The sequence below is a fragment of the Schistocerca nitens genome, chromosome 4 (assembly GCF_023898315.1).
Source record: "Schistocerca nitens isolate TAMUIC-IGC-003100 chromosome 4, iqSchNite1.1, whole genome shotgun sequence".
Classification (NCBI taxonomy): domain Eukaryota; kingdom Metazoa; phylum Arthropoda; class Insecta; order Orthoptera; family Acrididae; genus Schistocerca; species Schistocerca nitens.
In genome coordinates, this window is record NC_064617.1 from 712,039,844 (window position 1) to 712,061,943 (window position 22,100).

General features: G+C 46.6%; 1 protein-coding gene across 1 annotated transcript in view; it reads left to right on the forward strand.

Annotated features, from left to right (window-relative positions):
• The window catches only part of LOC126252759 (uncharacterized), a 358,940-nt gene that overhangs the window by 232,128 nt on the left and 104,712 nt on the right, over positions 1-22,100 (forward strand). The gene's annotated exons all lie outside the window — the stretch shown is intronic.

A 22,100-nucleotide genomic window follows, 5' to 3' on the forward strand; every position in this document is an offset into this window, starting at 1 on the left:
TACCAATCACCAATCCCAGCATTAAAATTGTGTCGCTACCTGATACCAATCAAGCACCACAATGGTATTGTCGCCAAACACCAGTCCAACGTCAAAACTATATAGTCACCAGCCTCCAACCCAGGATCAAAATGGTATGGGTACCATTACCAATATATCATCAAAATGGTACGGTCACCAGTCACCAAAGCAACATCAAAGTAGTATGACCCCAGCCAGCAACCAGTCATCAAAATAATATCATCACCAACCACCACCCCAACATCAAAATGTGATAACCAGCAATCAATCCAGTATAAAAATGGTATGGTCACCTTCCACCAATCCAACATCAAAATGGTATGATCACCAGCCACCAATCTAATATCAGACTGGTATGGCCACCCATAACCAATCCAGCATCAAAATGACAACATCACCAGTCACTAACTCAAAATCAAAACAGCATCATCACCAGTCAGTGACTCGACACCACAATAGCATCATCATCCACCACCGCAACGGAAACCTGCCGCTCGAGGACCCCTGGCGCCACAGCCACAGTGAGTCCAAGCGCATCACCACCAGTCGCCAGCCCGGCATGAAAACTATATGTTTTACCAACCACCAACCCCAGCATTCAAATTGTGTGGCTACCTTATACCAATCCAGCATCTGAATGGTATTGTCACCAAGCACCAGTCCAACGTCAAAATTAGTCACCAGCCTCCAACCTAGGATCAAAATGGTATGGGTACCACTACGAATATATCATCAAAATGGTACGGTCACCAGTCCCCAAAGCAACATCAAAATAGTATGACCCCAGCCAGTAACCAGTCATCAAAGTAGTATCACCACTAACCACCAACCCACCATCAAAATGCGATCACCAGCAATTAGTTCAATATAAAAATGATATGGTCACCATCTACCAATCCAGTATCAAAATGGTATGATCACCAGCCACCAATCTAACATCAGAGTGGTATGGCCACCCATAACCAATCCAGCATCAAAATGATACGGTCATCAGTCATTAATCCAGCATCAAAATGACAACATCACCAGTCACCAACTCAAAACCAAAACAGCATCATCACCAGTCACCAACTCGACACCAAAATAGCATCATCATCCACCATAGCATCAAAATGGCGTTATCACCATTCACATACTCAAAATTAAAATGTCATTGACTCCAGTCACCAACCCAACATCAAAACAGCATCATCAGCATATTTCCGATTTTTTTCTCGAATGGGAAAGTTCAGAATATTCACTCAGGCTTGTGAGTCCAAGCTGAAAGAAAGCACCATTCCATCATTGCCAGTAGCCGTTCTGATACTGTAATATCTCTGACAGTTGTCAACATCATGTTAGCACATCATGCAAGACAATAACATAACATCGGCATATCACCTACAATCAGCCTGAAATCGGGCTACATTTACCAGCTGTCAATATCAGTCATGTAAGTTCAATTCCATCAGCCATCCTGGCAGGCAGTCAACAGCATAATTGCCATCAACATTTCTGGTCAACGAGTCCAACAGCAGTTTCCAAACGTAAAATCAAGTCAATACTAACGACACAAACACTTTCTGAACGCCAGTGTCACAGAAAACCACACGCCTCCATAGCACAGGACACTGATACGCCATCAGCTCTGTGTGAGCAGTTAGATCAGAACTGCCCATCACTAACACCACAACATTCGTCAGTTTGCCACCAGGCCAGCGCAATCACTCTCCATTCGCCACCAGATCAGCGCCACTATTCATCAGACCAGCATCACTGGTCGAACACCTTACACAAGTCTGCGTTATCTACTGTGACAATTCCGCTTCCATAACATTGTGATGATAGCCATACTGTTTACATTAAGTTTCCACTCATCTTATGATAGAAAGAAAATATCCATGATCAGTCATGTCATTTTTGTATTAGGATAAAGGTGTTCTTTTAAACATAACAAACTGCGGAGGTCATCGGTCCATAGACTTACACTACTTAAACTAACTTATGCTAAGGACAACACAGACACCCATGTCCGAGACAGGACTCGAACCTCCGGCGGGAGGGGCCGCGCAATCAGTGACACGGCGCCTCTAACCGCGCGGCCACTCGGCGCGGCATAGCAAGTTTAGCAATAACCTAGGCACGCAAGAATGTCAGTTTCGTGAGTGGGGATGTAAATGTCAAAGGCTCAGCAGAAATCTCTCTTATTAGTTACTAAGCTTTAATGGTGCCAAGAGGGAGAGAGAGTCGTAACCATCAGCAGTACGTCCCTCAGGATTAAAAATGATAATGAAAACGGGGAAAGTTGGTCTATGAATACTGACTTTGGTTGTACTTCATTATCTCTAGAATATGAAATTAGTGAATAACTAGAACGTAAATGCAGACTGTGAGACATCATCACTAATATTTTCAAAGTTAAACTAAACTACACTATATTCTGAATCTTCTCAGCTACAATAATTTTTAAAGTTACTTACTTAATTAGTATCAGTCTTGTATATGTGTGTTCCGGGGTTTCCATAAATTATTTAAGGGACTGCACGGATCTTTCCTTAGGATAAGGCAAAGCTTATGTCCTACACCATTCTTGCTCCTTCGGATACTGTGACCCGCCTCTAATGGCCTCATCGTTAATAGGACATTAAACTCGTTACATTCTTTTCTAGGTCGATAAATGGCTTTTAGTGTTCTAAGACTTCGCTTTACTCGCTCTTTGTATCGAGATAGGATGCGGATGCTCCACAAATTTATTCACATATGTTTCCCGAAATCCGTATTGGAAAAACTGCTCTAATTCTGCAGTTTCCGTACATCCCCTCATTTGGTTCAAATGGTTCAAATGGCTCTGAGCACTATGGGACTCAACTGCTGTGGTCATAAGTCCCCTAGAACTTAGAACTACTTAAACCTAACTAACCTAAGGACAGCACACAACACCCAGCCATCACGAGGCAGAGAAAATCTCTGACCCCGCCGGGAATCATCCCCTCATTTATCTTTTTCTTGTTATTTTTTCCGGTTAGAATAAAATTCCTATGATATTTCAGTGTGACAGTGCCGCGGTTTCCTCATTTATTCACGCTTTCATTGAAATGTTCCCCTTATTTGTACTTGTAAGCATGTTTGAAAACGTAACTTCGACAACAGTGAGACAGAGTGTGAGTATATTGGTGGTATGGTTTTGACTCGTAACTTGATACCGTAACAGAATAATTATACAGAGAGCACCATTCAACATAACATACATCCTACTTTTGTAAAAAAAATATCATTTCGAAAGTTTAGCACCTAGTTTTTAACGTATTTCGACGTATGTTCAGAGATAAAAAAAAATATAAAATGGTTTATTGGTTTCGGTTCTTTAGAATTTACAGTGACAGGCAACCTAAATAGTTGTACCTGTCACGTTACTAAAACAGGACCTCTGCTGCTTCGACAAATATAACAGTTTAACGTGGTAACTGCGTTGATCTTGCCAGAACGTGATCTGATCGCTACAGCGATAATCACCCACAAGGCGACGAAGTCACGAGATCATATCACGTTTCATCGTGGGCAGATCGAATGAAACGCTGCATTCAGAAAATCGTGCAGGCACGAGTTTCCACAAGCGCCAGAGCGTAAGTACCCATAATCCGGGGGAATCGTCACCGCTAAGGTAAACTGTCGTGGTTAGCATGAGGCAGATGCGGGTTTGGTTCGTATCAAACGATACAGAGGTGGCAGTGCCTACGACCAGTCAGTCAATGTTGAAGAAAAAAATTGGGGGTTACAGAGGGCAGGCTTGATTCACGAGCTCCTCTATTATCTACTACCATCATAACAGGTCACTGATATTACAACGGGCACAGAAAGATGCATGTTGGAACTAGTCGCTTAGGCTAATGACTCACGGTAAGTATTGACGCACAGCTCTCTCAAGAAATGATGCATCGAAACGCTAGTGGCCGGCCGGGGTGGTCGAGCGGTTGTAGGCGCTACAGTCTGAAACCATGCGATCGCTACGGTGGCAGGTTCGAATCCTGCCTCGGGCATGGATGTGTGTGATGTCCTTAAGTTAGTTAGGATTAAGTAGTTCTAAGTTCTAGGGGACTAATAACCTTAGAAGTTAAGTCCCATAGTGCTCAGAGTCATTTGAACCATTTTGAAACGCTAGTGACTGATTGGGTCTCTCTTTGTAGTAAAGTAGGTACAGGTCAGTCTGGTGTAGGGATATTCGTATAATCGCATTTACCTGTGATGAAGCTGACACCTCGTATGTAGGCCATTATCGCTCGTAGACGTACGGGCGATGGCTTCTGTGCATATTCTCTTTCGGCAGGAGTACTTGGATGAAGAATTGTTCATTCAACAAGCCAGTGAACCAGTGCTGTGCTTTCTGTGACATAATTGTTGTAACTGTGTAGTACGTGAGACGGGTACACAGTAAAACCAAATATCGCTTGCTTCTCGAAGCTCTCAAATACAATGGAAAATAGACTCCCGTGATCATAGAATGAAGGCTTTCACGGCAGGTGTTGCCATCACTTAACACTTACGGTCTGAGATGCCGTGGTCCATACATAAGACTCTCCCCTGACGTTTCGCCTTCCACTGCGGAATGCATCCTCCGAGGACAAGCGGCGAACTGCAACGAGAGCGCGAGTGAGCGCCGTATATACAAGCCATCCAGAGGGCGCCGCTGTCAATCACGTGACGTCGACTGTGCTATGATCTCTGATACTGCCAACTTTCTCAATTGAAATTAATCTATTGTCACGCTGTTGCTGCAATGTTGACGTCCATATATTATCCAGCTTAATGCCTTCATCTTTTCTATTAAAATTCGCTATGACGGTCGTCTCACTAAACTTTATTTCATGATCATCTTCCTGAAACACATGTTCCAAGGCGGCAGTTCCTTTTATGTTCACCCAGACGGGTGTTGACGCTTCTTTTTTTTTGTGCCTATATAGACCTATAGACGTCGCATTATTATGCGCGAATGTACAGAGAGGCCATTGAGATTGCCAAACACTGCAATAATTTTAATAGAAAAGATGAAGGCATTAAGCTGGATAAGATATGGACGTCAACAATGCAGCAACAGCGTGACAATAGATTAATTTCAATTGAGAAAGTTGGCAATATCAGAGATCACAGCACAGCCGACATCACGTGATTGACAGCGTTTTTTTTTTTTTTTTTTTTTTTTTTTTTAATAAGAGGTGGAGCCCCTCCACGCCCACACCGGCATGATGGCCAACACAAAAGGTCTACTGCCATCTCTGCATAAGGGTTAGTATTCACTAAAGTGAGGTGTCGCAGGATGTGGGTACTGCGATGTTTGCGTACGTCTGGTTAGGATTAACCATTAATACGCGCTCATCTGGAGATAGATTGGTCGAAATCTGACGAAGGGTAGCGGTTTGAAGGGCAGAGGAAAAAAAGTGCCAAGGCAAGAGCCAAGGGAAAAAAACCTCTGCGAAAGTTAGGTCGGGCGGTAAGAGCAGTCTTGCTGCCTGCGATAGGTTGTGCAAGGATAGGCTTTGTTAGTAGTGGGTATCATGCATGTCGATACCTTGACGTTGTGCGTTTGTGCTGCTCGGCGGCTGGCGCTGGGTGCTGGTACAGAGTCCTCGTTCAGCGTCAGCAACCTGCAACAGTTAGGTTTGTTATCGATCTTGTGTCCGATAGGTCATATACCGGGGGCACAGTGTGAGGGAATGTTGGCAGATTGTTTGTGCGTCTGTGGGCGAGCTCGTCGGTGTCCCTGCTGTGGCCTGTTGGTCGGCACTAATAGCAGCTGGTAGTTGCCAGTCAGTGTTACTGATATGCAGGGGCTTGCCGACGTTTGTCGCTGTTTGCGTATGTTAGTTAACCATAGGTGGCTATGCCCTAGCTATCAGTGTCTTTGGCCGCTTGTGCTTCCACCTGTGGTTGTGATCGTAGTTTCCCAGAATGAGGATGAAAGGATTGTTCGAGTGTGTCGAGTTCCTGTATAGTCGTGTGGCGTGTTTTTTGAATACTTCCTTGAGGGTATCAAGGCGGTATTCATGGTGAAGATCCACGGTGCGTGTGTAGCGTGGAGCGTTGCTAATGATTTGTAGCACCTTGTTCTGTATGATCTGCAGGCGGCGCAGTCGTGTAGGAGCTGCATATCCCCAGACGGGAGCTGCGTACGTCATCAGAGGTCTAATCAGTGTCATGTATAAGGACCTCGACACCCTCCTATTCAGTGTGCTTTCCCTTTTGAGCATTGGGTAGAGCTGTTTGAGCCTCGCGTGCGCTCGGTTGGCAAAGTATTCGATGTGGTCCCCGATTGTAAGTTTCCGGTCCAGCCAGACACCAAGGTACCTGACTTTCTCTCGGAAACGTATTGGGCGTGTATGTAGTGTTATTGGTCTACAGTGTTGGTGTTTGCGCAGTAGTTTCGGTCTGCGTGTGAACAGAACTGCTTCGCACTTGTCGACGTTTACTTTAATACGCCATCGCTCCAACCAAGGCTCAGCTGTTCTGAGTGCTGTCTGTATTCGTGAATTGATGTTCGACGGTTTCCAGTCTTGCGCGAGGATGGCTGTGTCATCCGCGTAGACGGCTAACGTCGTGTTTTGTGTCGCTGGGAAGTCATTAATGTACAGGTTAAACAAGATGGGCCCTAGGATGCTCCCTTGGGGAACTCCAGCTTGGATACCGTGTTGTGTTGATTGTTTATCGTGCACGTTAGTGTTGAAACATCTGTTCGTGAGATATGAGTGTATGAGACGTATGAGTCCGTCCGGGAAACCAGCTTCGCTTAGTTTGCGTATGAGTCCGTTGTGCCAGAGACGATCGAAAGCCTTTTCGATGTCTAGGAACACGGCCCCTGGGGCTTTGTTCATGTTGTAGTCGTGTGTTATATGTTCGACTACGCGGAGGAGTTGTTGTGTTGTCGAGTGGTGATTCCTAAAGCCGAATTGCTCCGGTCTTAGGGTGTCGTTGGCGATGCAATGCCTAGTGATACGTTTTAGTATTACCTTCTCAACAATCTTGCTGAACGAACACAGCAGACTGATGGGTCGGTAATTTTGTGGGAGGGAGTGGTCTTTCCCTGGCTTCCTGAACATCAGGACCTTGGCCGCCTTCCAAAAGTCAGGGAAGTGTTGGTGTGTCAGGATGGCATTCGTTAAGTGTGTGAGGTATTCTACGGCTTTATCCGTGAACTCCTGGAGGACACGGTTTTGAATGCCATCAGGCCCAGGGGCTTTTCTAGCGTTGGTGTGCTTGATAGCCCATGTGATTTCATTTGTGCTAGTACGTCTTATTTCGTTGCGCGAGAGCTGGGCTACAAGTCGTGTAACCTCCTGGTCCGTTTCAAGTGTGAATGCTGGGTCTGAAGGAACCAGATTCGGCATGAAGGACGCTGCAAGTGTTGTGGCCATAAGCTCTGCCTTTTCCGCCGCGGAGTAGGCCGGGCCGTCTGGTCCTTGTAACGTGGGAATGTAATGTTTCTTCCTGGTGAAGTGCCTGGCCAGCTGCCACACGCCAGGACGTCGGTATCCAGCCCAGCGAGTTTCTGTCCCCATTGCTCGTTTCAGCGGCGCCCTCTGGATGGCTTATATATACGGCGATCATTCGCGCTCTCGTTGCAGTTCGCCGATTGTCCTCGGAGGATGCCTTCCGCATTCGAAGGCGAAACGTCAGGGGAGAGTCTTATGAATGGACCACGGCATCTCGACCCGGAAGCTTTAAGTGAAGACTCCCGCGAGTCCACGCATAACAGGACACAGTATATTGATGTGAACGGCACCTTGGAAAGACACAGAAGAGGAGCCAGTTACTGTTGCTCCGCGCATATACCGGGTGATCAAAAAGTCAGTACAAATTGGAAAACTTAATAAACCACGGAATAATGTACATAAAGAGGTCAAAATTGACACACATGCTTGGAATGACATGGGGTTTTATTAGAAAAAAAAATAAAAAAACCTTATTGCTAGACGCGTGAAAGATCTCTTGCGCGCGTCGTTTGGTGATGATCGTGTGCTCAGCCACCACTTTCGTCCTGCTTGGCCTCCCAAGTCCCCAGACTATGCTACTCCGTGCGATTATTGGCTTTGGGGTTATCTGAAGTCGCAAGTGTATCGTGATCGACCGACATCTCTAGGGATGCTGAAAGACAACATCCGACGCCAATGCCTCGCCATAACTCCGGACATGCTTTACAGTGCTGTTCACAACATTATTCGTCGACTGTAGCTATTGTTGAGGAATGATGGTGGACATATTGAGCATTTCCTTTAAAGAACATCATCTTTGCTTTTTCTTACTTTGTTATGCTAATTCTGATCAGATGAATCGCCATCTGTCGGACATTTTTTGACCGTTTGTATTTTTTTGGTTCTAATAAAACCCCATGTCATTCCATGCATGTGTGTCAATTCGTATCTCTCTATCTACATTATTCTGTGATTTACTCAGTTTTCAAATTTGTACTGACTTTTTAATCACGCAGTATATGTGTGAAACACCAACAGACAGCGCGATGGAGACATCGTCGCGCGCACGGCTCCCACAAGCGGCCTCCAGTGACCGTCCCGCGCTGATACAATTCGCGGCCGATTCAAACATGCACGCCCGGCGACACCACATTCGGCGCGTACGCACTAGTTGCAGGATATAGCACACCTCTCCCACGTGCGAAGTGGACGCTCAGGTGACGGAGGGGACTCTGGCGGCTTGACAAGAGACACATCCATCGAGTCCGGAGCAGCGGCAGCTGGTGCCGACGGAGGGGGCTGGACGATGTGCCGGGCGGGCACAGGAGCAAAAGACCATAACACACAGAAACGCGGGCTCTCCCGAGATCGATGGGCCCACGTGGCGCCCGACGACAGCACTGAAGAGCAGCGTGCTAACGCCAGCTCGACGTCGTCATCAGCAGGCGGGTCCCAGTGCGGAGGCGGCGTTTGGGGGGGGGGGGGGAGGGGGAAGGCAAGGCTGGACCCACCAGCGACGATGGCTGATACGATGGACAGGGGGCCGGTGGAGGCGGCCAGACCAGAACTCCAAGCTGCAGCAACTGACCCAAGGCCAGAGACAGACTGGTGCTTGGCGCCGGGAAGCTGGAACCCAGAATGCCACACCTGCAGGAGGCAGCCAGTGGGAGGGCGGCGCCTCCACAGCAGGCGACGACTGGCTCGAGGCAAAGGACAGTGGGGCAGGCCGCGGTGATGGAAACCGGTAGCTTCCTGTGACAGTGGGTGCACGATTGATCAAGGTGGCACGCAACCAGCCCATCGTCCATACGGACATCACACAGGCGGCAACCCCGGCAGCAGACAACAGCAGCCACTATCCACTTGGGCCAGCGACCAAACCTCGCGCCCATACTGGCGACCCTGGTGCGAAGCGGCTGGACGAACCTGATCGCGGTAGAAGGTGGAGGAACATGTATGGCTGTCCGCCGTGAAGCATCTCAGCGCAGCACCGCTCCCCCATAGGCGTGAAGTGATAGGTGCTCAGAAAACTGAGAAAGGGGTCGACCGGAAAAGAACCCACAACAGACTTTTTCATTTGGGTCTTGAATGTAGGCACTAGTCATTCTGCCTCACCATTTGATTGAGGATTGAATGGCAGAGTCGTAACATGACGAATGCCATGACAAGAACAAAATAGTTGAGAAGTGTGAGAAACTAACTGGATCATTATCGGAAACTGAGGTGCAAGGCAAACTCGCAATAGAAAACACCCTCAGAAGCATACGAATTTCGACCCCAGTTGATGTCGACACACACTGGAGAATGTAAGGAAATCAGGAAATTGCATTCACAAGCAAGAGCCAGCAGGAATTCAAGAAGGGACCTGCAACGTCTACGTGAATGCGTTCCCATGGCCGGCGTAGGGCAGGCCAGGGGGACAGAGAGTCCCTGGGAACGCGTTGTTGTCGGGCACACTGCTCACAAGCCGCGAAAAAACGGGCAATTTCGCCATCAATCCCTGGCCAAAAAACATGTCGCCCAGGTAACAGTTCAGTGAGCGAAACTCCTCAATGGTCGTGGTGGTGTAGGCGTAGAACCACGTGCCGTGACGCAGTGAGAATGCCCGGGAAGACAGGCCTTCCGTAGACAACAGAAAGGCAGTGTCGTAAGGAAAATTAGTTTCACAAAGGGCTCGAAGCCTGATCCGGCGGTTTATCTGGCCAGCCCTGTTGAACAAACCGAACTACCCGGTGGGGAACGGGGTTGGCGGCAATGGCAGCTCCTATGCCCGTGCTCGTGCTTGGGAAACCCTCGACCGTGGCCTGCGTTTCAGTGTCAAGATGAAAGCAAAGTAGTTCTTCACGATCAAAGGGATCAGGTCTCAAAGGAAGATGGGACAAGGCGTCCGCATGAGATGTTTAGACGTGGGTCGAAAATGGATTTCATAATTGTAGCTAGACCGGAAGAGCGCCGAGCATTGGAGACGATGTGCTACCGTGTCAGGCAAGGGAGTGCGAGGGTTAAACAGGGAAACCAAGAGTTTATGGTTAGTAATAAGGTAAGACTTGGAGCCATACAAGAAAACCTGAAATTTCTTGAGAGCATATATGATGGCAATAACCTCTTTATCCGCCTGAGAGTAACGCTGCTGGGCCGCAGTGAGAGATTTAGAGGTAAAAGCAACAGGTCGTTCAGAGCCCTTGGCATATCGGTGCATTAGGACAGCGATGGGGCCATACTGTGCGGTGTCAGTCGCCAAAACTATATGTTGGTCTGAAGAGAAGTAGCTACACAAAGAGCCGAGAGTAGTTTGGATTTCACTATTTGCAAAACACGTTCTCAAAAAAATGGTTCAAATGGCTCTGAGCACTATGGGACTTAACATCTTAGGTCATCAGTCCCCTAGAATTTAGAACTAATTAAAGCTAACTAACCTAAGGACATCACACACATCCATGCCCGAGGCAGGATTCGAACCTTTGACCGTAGAAGTCCCGCGGTTCCGGACTGCAGCGCCTAGAACCGCACGGCCACCGCGGCCGGCAACACGTTCTCAATCCAGGCTCCAGCAAAAACGTACATTCTTTCTTAACAAGGCACGCAACGGGCGGGCCGCCTTCAGCAGGAATTTATGGTGGTAGGCAGTCACCCCTAGTAAGGCCTGAGGCTCCTTCACGGACGAGGGATGAGGCATAGACGTAAAAGCGGAGATGTGTTCTGGCACAGAGCGACACTCAGCCCGCGAGACCTCGAACACTAAATAAATAAGAGAAGGCTGAAAAAATTGAGATTTCGGGAGATTATACCGTAAGCTCGCGGACTGCTAGACAGAAAACAATGTGCGAAAATTTGCAAGTGATAAGCCTTGGAGGAGCCCGTGACAACATTATCATGCAGACAATTAATTCAACACGGGACAGGCTCTAAAAATGGTTGGAAAATAGCAGGAGCGCAAACCACACCAAAAGAAGGGCGCAAATATTGATAGAGATCAAAAGGAGTATTAGGAACCAGAACTCGCTTAGATACTTCGTCCGTAGGAACCTGCAAATACTCTTTAGACAAATCAGTTTTGGAAAGTACTGGCCACCCGATAATTTCGCCAACAGTTCCTGCTGGCATGGCCGAGGATACATATCAACGATTGACTGTGCATTGACAGTAGTAGTGAAGTCGCCACAGAGGCGAAGTTTCCCCTACGGTTTCCGAACTACAGCCAGCGGAGACGACCATTCACTAGCCACAACAGTTGCTCCACCCCTAGAGATTAGTGTATGTTAGTTCCGTTTTCATTTAATCTTTTACGGCGACAGGAATAGGAAGTGCACGTCAAAAACGAGGCTGAGGCGTGGATTTGAAAGAAATATGATCGGAAAAATTCGTTGCGCACCATGTACCTTCTGAAAACTCCTCACACAGTGTTTCCAACTGGGAATACGTTCCTGATCGGACGCAAGATGAACGGTGTCGGTGACAGAAAATCCAAACGCCTGAAATGCGTCCATCCCGAAGAAGTTCTCAACACTGGGATCAGCAAGCACCGAAGTTGTGACTGAGCGACTCACTGACATGTAAGAGACAGATGCCGTAATTTGTCCCAACAGCGCAACGTTCTGTTTACTAGAACTGGCCGCCTTCCACGTGACCAGTGTCAACAGCGGAGAGCCTAAACTCACATAGGTTTGAGAATTCTTTAACGTCGCTGTAGCTCCTGTATCGACCTGTAGCCGAATTACTTGCCGGCCGCGGTGGTCTCGCGGTTCTAGGCGCGCTGTCCGGAACCGTGGGACTGCTACGGTCGCAGGTTCGAATCCTGCCTCGGGCATGGATGTGTGTGATGTCCTTAGGTTAGTTAGGTTTAAGTAGTTCTAAGTTCTAGGGGACTGATAACCACAGCAGTTGAGTCCCATAGTGCTCAGAGCCATTTGAACCGAATTACTTAACTCGATAAACAATTTGGGAGAAATCATGAGCATTGGAGTCTCACTATTTACATCAATTTCCATATCCTAGGTAATCGTCGATGAACGACACACAGAAGCGATGTGGCCTTTCTTGCAGCAAGCATTCCAGGTAACTCGCCGCTTAGGGCACGCCGAATGTTCGTGCTGGACAAAACAGAAAGGATAAGACGGAAAGAGATAACTCTGACGCTGGATTTGTGGTGGTTGTCGTCGCGGCTGCAGCTGCGGCTGCTTTGCCTGGCCTCGGTCAGTTCAGCGCTGGGCCTGCGTGTTTGCCGCCGCCACTTCCGCTACCTCGTGCAAGCTATTTGTCGCCCTAGTGGGCACATCTTGTCACACGACTGCCAGATCGCACCAGGCTTCAGTTTGGTCAACCGCCAGGCCCCGTATAACGGGTTTTGTTTCTTGCGGTATCAGTAGAGTTCAACTCGCGTCGCTATGACATTCGTTTGTTTGCGATAATAGTTGGACAAATGGCACATGTGATCAAAAGTAAGGGTGCCGGTTCTTGTAAAGAGGCAAGTTGACACATATGCACCTTAGATAGAATCCACGAGAGGTAGAAGTCTTTACACAAATTCGAGGCCGGCCGGAGTGGCCGAGCGGTTCTAGGCGCTAAAGTCTGGAACCGCGCGACCGCTATGGTCGCAGGTTCGAATCTTGCCTTGGGCATGGATGTGTGTGATGTCCTTAGGCTGAAACTTCCTGGCAGATTAAAACTGCGTGCCGGACCGAGACTCGAACTCGGGACCTTTGCCTTTCGCGGGCAAGTGCCTACCGACTGAGCCACCCAAGCATGACTCACGCTCCGTTCTCACAGCTTTTAATTCCGCCAGTACTTCGTCTCCTACCTTCCAAACTTCACAGAAGCTCTCCTGCGAACCTTGCAGAACTAGCACTCCTGGAAGAAAGGATATAGCGGAGACATGGCTTAGCCACAGCCTGGGGGATGTTTCTAGAATGAAATTTTCACTCTACAGCGGAGTGTGCGCTGATATGAAACTTCCTGGCAGATTAAAACTGTGTGCCGGACCGAGACTCGAACTCGGGACCTTTGCCTTTCGCGGGCAAGTGCTCTTGAGAGTTTCAGGAGTTCTAGTTCTGCAAGGTTCACAGGAGAGCTTCTGTAAAGTTTGGAAGGTAGGAGACGAGGTACTGGCAGAAGTAAAGCTGTGAGGATGGGCCGTGAGTCGTGCTTGGGTAGCTCAGTTGGTAGAGCACTTGTCCGCGAAAGGCAAAGGTCCCGAGTATCGGTCCGGCACACAGTTTTAATCTGCCAGGAAGTTTCTTGGTACTCTTTCTGTTAACGGGAGCCGACGAGGTGGACACAGCCGAAGTAAGCTGCTCAGTCAAGGCCGGTAGCAGGCATCCATGATGAAAAAACGTGATGAAACAGCCTTAAAGAATGCACACGTGGAAACTATTCCAAACTCGTCGCCAGTTGTGTCGTAACTACGCAGTACACAAGATCGGTCCAAAGTAATTCAAATAGGGCTTTATTCATGAAGCACTCAACTACAACGGGAAACAGACTCCCAAAATAACTAACGATGGGCGACGAAAGAAGGATAGAAGATTCACAATGTCAACAACGAGAAAAACATTCCTGAAAACAGAAATTTGTTAAGGCTGAAATAAAATTAAGTATTGAAAAATACTTTGTGAAGGTATTTATCTGGTGTGTAGCAGTGGGCGATAAACAATTAAGAGAAGAATATAATCTAAGCTACTGGTGGGCAGATTGAATAATTAATGAAGAGGTGCTGAATCGAACAATAAAAAGAGACATTTATATCACAACATGACGAAAAAAATGGGTGTGTTGATTTGAAACATCCAGAAGCATCAAGGATTCGTCAACAACAACAAACTGAAGTGCTTATATTTAAATACTCGGTAGCGAACAAAGAATGTACTGTTGTAACTGCGTTAAGGAAGTAATATGCAGAATGCGGCCAGAAAAATGGCAGAGTTTGTAGAGCGAGAGCGGGGTACTCACGGAATTAGAGTTGTCGTTTTCGCAACGCACCAAACCGGAAATGCTCCGAGCGTGAACGAGCTGCGCCTGATGGTGACGCTGACGTCACTGTCGCCATGGCAACAATTTCCGTCGCAGCATGCGAGGAGCAGACTTCAAATTCCTCCGCTATTCATTCGACATTATAGTTTGCATGCTTTATATTCATACGAGGGCGCGCTGAAAAGTAATGCCTCCGAATTTATCTACATCTACATCTACATTCATACTCCGCAAGCCACCCAACGGTGTGTGGCGGAGGGCACTTTACGTGCCACTGTCATTACCTCCCTTTCCTGTTCCAGTCGCGTATGGTTCGCGGGAAGAACGACTGTCTGAAAGCCTCCGTGCGCGCTCTAATCTCTCTAATTTTACATTCGTGATCTCCTCGGGAGGTATAAGTAGGGGGAAGCAATATACTCGATACCTCATCCAGAAACGCACCCTCTCGAAACCTGGCGAGCAAGCTACACCGCGATGCAGAGCGCCTCTCTTGCAGAGTCTGCCACTTGAGTTTATTAAACATCTCCGTAACGCTATCGCGGTTACCAAATAACCCTGTGACGAAACGCGCCGCTCTTCTTTGGATCTTCTCTATCTCCTCCGTCAACCCGATCTGGTACGGATCCCACACTGATGAGCAATACTCAAGTATAGGTCGAACGAGTATTTTGTAAGCCACCTCCTTTGTTGATGGACTACATTTTCTGAGCACTCTCCAATGAATCTCAACCTGGTACCCGCCTTACCAACAATTAATTTTATATGATCATTCCACTTCAAATCGTTCCGCACGCATACTCCCAGATATTTTACAGAAGTAACTGCTACCAGTGTTTGTTCCGCTATCATATAATCATACAATAAAGGATCCTTCTTTCTATGTATTCGCAATACATTACATTTGTCTATGTTAAGGGACAGTTGCCACTCCCTGCACCAAGTGCCTATCCGCTGCAGATCTTCCTGCATTTCGCTACAATTTTCTAATGCTGCAACTTCTCTGTATACTACAGCATCATCCGCGAAAAGCCGCATGGAACTTCCGACACTATCTACTAGGTCATTTATATATATTGTGAAAAGCAATGGTCCCATAACACTCCCCTGTGGCACGCCAGAGGTTACCTTAACGTCTGTAGACGTCTCTCCATTGATAACAACATGCTGTGTTCTGTTTGCTAAAAAATCTTCAATCCAGCCACACAGCTGGTCTGATATTCCGTATGCTCTTACTTTGTTTATCAGGCGACAGTGCGGAACTGTATCGAACGCCTTCCGGAAGTCAAGAAAAATAGCATCTACCTGGGAGCCTGTATCTAATATTTTCTGGGTCTCATGAACAAATAACGCGAGTTGGGTCTCACACGATCGCTGTTTCCGGAATCCATGTTGATTCCTACATAGTAGATTCTGGGTTTCCAAACACGACATGATACTCGAGCAAAAAACATGTTCTAAAATTCTACAACAGATCGACGTCAGAGATATAGGTCTATAGTTTTGCGCATCTGCTCGACGACCCTTCTTGAAGACTGGGACTACCTGTGCTCTTTTCCAATCATTTGGAACCCTCCGTTCCTCTAGAGACTTGCGGTACACGGCTGTTAGAAGAGGGGCAAGTTCTTTCGCGTACTCTGTGTAGAATCGAATTGGTATCCCGTCAGGTCCAGTGGACTTTCCTCTGTTGAGTGATTCCTGTTGCTTTTCTATTCCTTGGACACTTATTTCGATGTCAGCCATTTTTTCGTTTGTGCGAGGATTTAGAGAAGGAACTGCAGCGCGGTCTTCCTCTGTGAAACAGCTTTGGAAAAAGGTGTTTAGTATTTCAGCTTTACGCGTGTCATCCTCTGTTTCAATGCCATCATCATCCCGGAGTGTCTGGATATGCTGTTTCGAGCCACTTACTGATTTAACGTAAGACCAGAACTTCCTAGGATTTTCTGTCAAGTCTGTACATAGAATTTTACTTTCGAATTCACTGAACGCTTCTCGCATAGCTCTCCTTACGCTAACTTTGACATCGCTTAGCTTCTGTTTGTCTGAGAGGTTTTGGCTGCGTTTAAACTTGGAGTGAAGCTCTCTTTGCTTTCGCAATAGTTTCCTAACTTTGTTGTTGTACCACGGTGGGTTTTTCCCGTCCCTCACAGTTTTACTCGGCACGTACCTGTCTAAAACGCATTTTACGATTGCCTTGAACTTTTTCCATAAACACTCAACATTGTCAGTGTCGGAACAGAAATTTTCGTTTTGATCTGTTAGGTGGTCTGAAATCTGCCTTCTATTACTCTTGCTAAACAGATAAACCTTCCTCCCTTTTTTTATATTCCTATTAACTTCCATATTCAGGGATGCTACAACGGCCTTATGATCACTGATTCCCTGTTCTGCACTTACAGAGTCGAAAAGTTCGGGTCTGTTTGTTATCAGTAGGTCCAAGATGTTATCTCCACGAGTCGGTTCTCTGTTTAATTGCTCGAGGTAATTTTCGGATAGTGCACTCAGTATAATGTCACTCGATGCTCTCTCCCTACCACCCGTCCTAAACATCTGAGTGTCCCAGTCTATATCTGGTAAATTGAAATCTCCACCTAAGACTATAACATGCTGAGGAAATTTATGCGAAATGTATTCCAAATTTTCTCTCAGTTGTTCTGCCACTAACGCTGCTGAGTCGGGAGGTCGGTAAAAGGAGCCAATTATTAACCCAGCTCGGTTGTTGAGTGTAACCTCCACCCATAATAATTCACAGGAACTATCCACTTCTACTTCACTACAGGATAAACTAATACTAACAGCGACAAACACTCCACCACCGGTTGCATGCAATCTATCCTTCCTAAACACCGTCTGTACCTCTGTAAAAATTTCGGCAGAATTTATCTCTGGCTTAAGCCAGCTCTCTGTACCTATAACGATTTCAGCTTCGGTGCTTTCTATCAGCGCTTGAAGTTCCGGTACTTTACCAACGCAGCTTCGACAGTTTACAATTACAATACCGATTGCTGCTTGGTCCCCGCATGTCCTGACTTTGCTCCGCACCCTTTGAGGCTGTTGCCCTTTCTGTACTTGCCCGAGGCCATCTAACCTAAAAAAACCGCCCAGTCCACGCCACACAACCCCTGCTACCCGTGTAGCCGCTTGCTGCGTTTAGTGGACTCCTGACCTATCCAGCGGAACCCGAAACCCCACCACCCTATGGCGCAAGTCGAGGAATCTGCAGCCCACATGGTCGCAGAACCGTCTCAGCCTCTGATTCAGACCCTCCACTCGGCTCTGTACCAAAGGTCCGCAGTCAGTCCTGTCGACGATGCTGCAGATGGTGAGCTCTGCTTTCATCCCGCTAGCGAGACTGGCAGTCTTCACCAAATCAGATAGCCGTCGGAAGCCAGAGAGGATTACCTCCGATCCATAGCGACACACATCATTGGTGCCGACATGAGCGACCACCTGCAGATGGGTGCACCCTGTACCCTTCATGGCATCCGGAAGGACCCTTTCCACATCTGGAATGACTCCCCCCGGTATGCACACGGAGTGCACATTGGTTTTCTTCCCCTCTCTTGCTGCCATTTCTCTAAGGGGCCCCATTACGCGCCTGACGTTGGAGCTCCCAACTACCAGTAAGCCCACCCTCTGCGACCGCCCGGATCTTGCAGACTGAGGGGCAACCTCTGGAACAGGACAAGCAGCCATGTCAGGCCGAAGATCAGTATCAGCCTGAGACAGAACCTGAAACCGGTTCGTCAGACAAACTGGAGAGGCCTTCCGTTATGTGAAAACTCTTAAAGTATTTTAAATAAAACAAACTTTATTAATGTTCTACATCATTAGTCTTCATGTCTGCATATTAATTTATCAACACAGTCACACTGGCGGTGAACACATTTCTCCCGACGAGAGATCAATTTGTTGATACCGTCAGTGCAGAATGTTTGACTTTGTTGATGGGGCCACAACCTCACCTCTGCTTGCACCGCTTCATCATTATCAAAGTTAAGTCCTCGAAGGCCTTCTTTAAGTTTTGGAAAAGGATGAAAATTTGATGGGGTCAAGTCTCGACTGTATGGAGGGTGATGAATGACACAGAACCCAAGGGGTCGGATTGTTGCAGATGTCGCAACGGTCGTATGTGGTATGGCACTATGGTGCTGAAGGAGACGAACTCTTCGCATACGTGCTTTCAGTTATCTGAGGGCCTCTGACGCACCGACATCGTTACATTAAATACCGCCGCGTTACACGTACAGTTCGCAGCTCCCTACCAGCACAGGGAAATCGACCGAGTAATACGCAGGACATGAAATACCTCAACCGATATTGACAACAGAATAAAAAATTCGGAGGCATTACTTTCCAGGACGCCCTAGTAATATTCATGTCTCCTAAAATAGCATCTTCATTATTAAATACATCTCAAACGACAGGGTTTTCTCCCTCAGGCTATTTCATACATTGGTACAACAAAATACTCACTCTGTCATACGACAGGCCCACGGCTACCCGAGTTACTGTCTCCCTTTTTATACCCACCGTAAATTTATTCCGAAATAAAGCTCGTATTACGTTTATATGCCTAGTTGTGATTCTGATTTTTGACTGGTCCATATACTGCACAGTGGTTATAGCTTTCAACCTAACTGAGTAAATAATTCTGTTTGAAATTATAGTACGAAAAGTAGGGAAAATACGAAAATACACAAACTGAGTGGATTCTCATGTGATATGATTGACTATATTTTCTGTGCTATGAGACTTCTTAGCACACCTTGTAAGTTTTAGATGATGAGTTTTGGATCATACAATGTATGAGCAATGTGAATTCACGAACCCTAAACAGAAAAGCTTAACTCTTGGTCTAGGTATAGTTCAAGAATGCACATCCCTCTCAACAGTACCCGATTGATGGGAGATCGTGGGCGATTATCGTCAAACAGCAAGGGACAGTCAAATCAAAACCAGACAGATCGATAAAAAGTCAGTCATATTTGTCCCAGGATTGCACCTCTTCGTCCAAAGGAAATCGACGACCTCGTAGTAGGTCCCCCGGAGAGAGAGAGAATGAATTTTCGTTATCATGAAGACGTTCGTCGTGCCGAGTAAGCGATGGAGCTGTGACATTTGAAGTATGAGTCTATCTTGAGTCATGTTCGAGATTTCTAACATCCTGCCGTAGTTAGTTATATTTAAAAAGGCATAGAGTTTTTTAGTTACATTCACTATTTAGTGTGTTCTAACTAATGTTCTGCCACAAATATATAATTTTCAGACAGCTGTTTGACAGCAAAACCAAATGTCGCGTCTTACCCTGTATTGCTTAGTGCGACCAGACTACTTGCTTCCTACATTTCCAGATTCCGTAATATTTCTAAAACGTGGTATTTAGCGACTTCTCATATCATTTTTGCCATTCAAAGTCTCCTTCGTTCTCATTTTAATTGTTCTTTGTGCGTATTTCCTGCTTTCAGAAGCTGCTGTAACGTTACGACATAGTTATCGAATGGAGCGAGCTTGTTCGAAAACTTCAAAATTGTTTATTTCACTAACTTTCTCTTGATCTTATTCTGTTCTTCACTCTTGCGGTATAAAAACTAACCGGTTCAGTACTTGCTCTCTTGCTTTGAGGAGGTCACGAACGCATTGCTAATTGGGTTGCACTTGAGTTGCATGAAACCCGTTCAAGTTCTGATGGTGGTAGAAATTTCGTCAGCAACAACTGGCCGACAGTGAGTGGACACATGATCTTTATGTCCCGGATTAATTTCCAACGCTTTTCGCGATCGTTCGTGTAGTTGAAGGGGCAATAGGAGAAGGGCGGGAGGGGGGGGGAGGGTCTAATAGTGACCCATCCATCTGAAAAAATGTTCACACCTGGATATCAAACAAAGACGTCCACTCTGTCCCAACACTTGGTCTCGTTTTGACCCCTGTGCATCGTCTTCATCAGTAACACTGCATTCCACTGCAGACGCGGTCAACTCTGTTATCTGAACTCAGAAAACATACGTTTCGAAGGAAATGTGCCAGTACACGTGGAAGAGCGCAAACCTTCCATTCTACACGGCTAATACTGTCTTCCATCCACAATATCATAAAACTTTGTTATTAAAGGTCAGGTAGTGGAAGTACAGTCTCATCCCACCAAACGACGTCCATTTTTCCAGAGGCCAGGTTTGATCTCTTCAGCACTATGTTTTCCTGTTATGGGCACTTGCATCACTGATTAGTGAGTTTGAAATTCCAGTTCGTCCTGCAGTTCCCTGCTTATGGAGCTCCCTTCGTGTTGTTTTGATAGTGAAAGGGTTCGTGTGTGCAACATTCACTTCCGCAGAGATTTTTGCTGCTGTCGCCTCTTTTTTTCGTCACAATCTATAACGTTCACTCAACACACACATTCGTCCGCGTTGTGACTTAGCAGAGCTACGCCGTATAGATTTTCGATATGGTGCCTCTTGAAACACCAAACACTTGGGCTTCCGTGGTTACGGAAGTACCCACTATACGGGTAGCAACAGTGTGGCCACGTTAGAAATCACTTAGCTCCGATATAAGGCACTCACAACTAGACCACCGCTGAGACTTGCAAGGTATTCAAGACACTGCACACGTGCCGTTCTTGGGAGAATAGAACAGCGTCAAATGCAGGCTTGACGAGCATCTGCTTTCACATCTGTTGTTGTTGTTGTTGTTGTTGTTGTGGTCTTCAGTCCTGAGACTGGTTTGATGCAGCTCTCCAAGCTACTCTATCCTGTGCAAGGTTCTTCATCTCCCAGTACCTACTGCAACCTACATCCTTCTGAATCTGCTTAGGGTATTCATCTCTTGATCTCCCTCTACGATTTTTACCCTCCACGCTGCCCTCCAGTACTAAATTGCTGATCCCTTGATGCCTCAGAACATGTCCTACCAACCGATCCCTTCTTCTAGTCAAGTTGTGCCACAAACTCCTCTTCTCCCCAATTCTATTCAATACCTCCTCATTAGTTATGTGATCTGCCCATCTAATCTTCAGCATTCTTCTGTACCACCACATTTCGAAAGCTTCTATTTTCTTCTTGTCTAAACTATTTATCGTCCACGTTTCACTTCCATACATGGCTACACTCCATACAAATACTTTCAGAAATGACTTCCTGACACGTAAATCTACACTCTATGTTAACAAATTTCACTTCTTCAGAAATGCTTTCCTTGCCATTGCCAGTCTACATTTTATATCCTCTCTACTTCGACCATCATCAGTTATTTTGTTCCCCAAATAGCAAAACTCCTTTACTACGTTAAGTGCCTCATTTCCTAATCTAATTCCCTCAGCATCACCCGAATTAATTCGACTACATTCCATTATCCTCGTTTTGCTTTTGTTGATGTTCATCTTATATCCTCCCTTCAAGACACCATCCATTCCGTTCAACTGCTCTTCCAAGTCCTTTGCTGTCTCTGACAGAATTACAATGTCATCGGCGAACCTCAAAGTTTTTATTTCTTCTCCATGGAATTTAATTCCCACTCCGAATTTTTCTTTTGTTTCCTTCACTGCTTGCTCAATATACAGATTGAATAACATCGGGGAGAGGCTACAACCCTGTCTCACTCCCTTCCCAACCACTGCCTCCCTTTCATGTCCCTCGACTCTTATAACTGCCATCTGGTTTCTGTACAAATTGTAAATAGCCT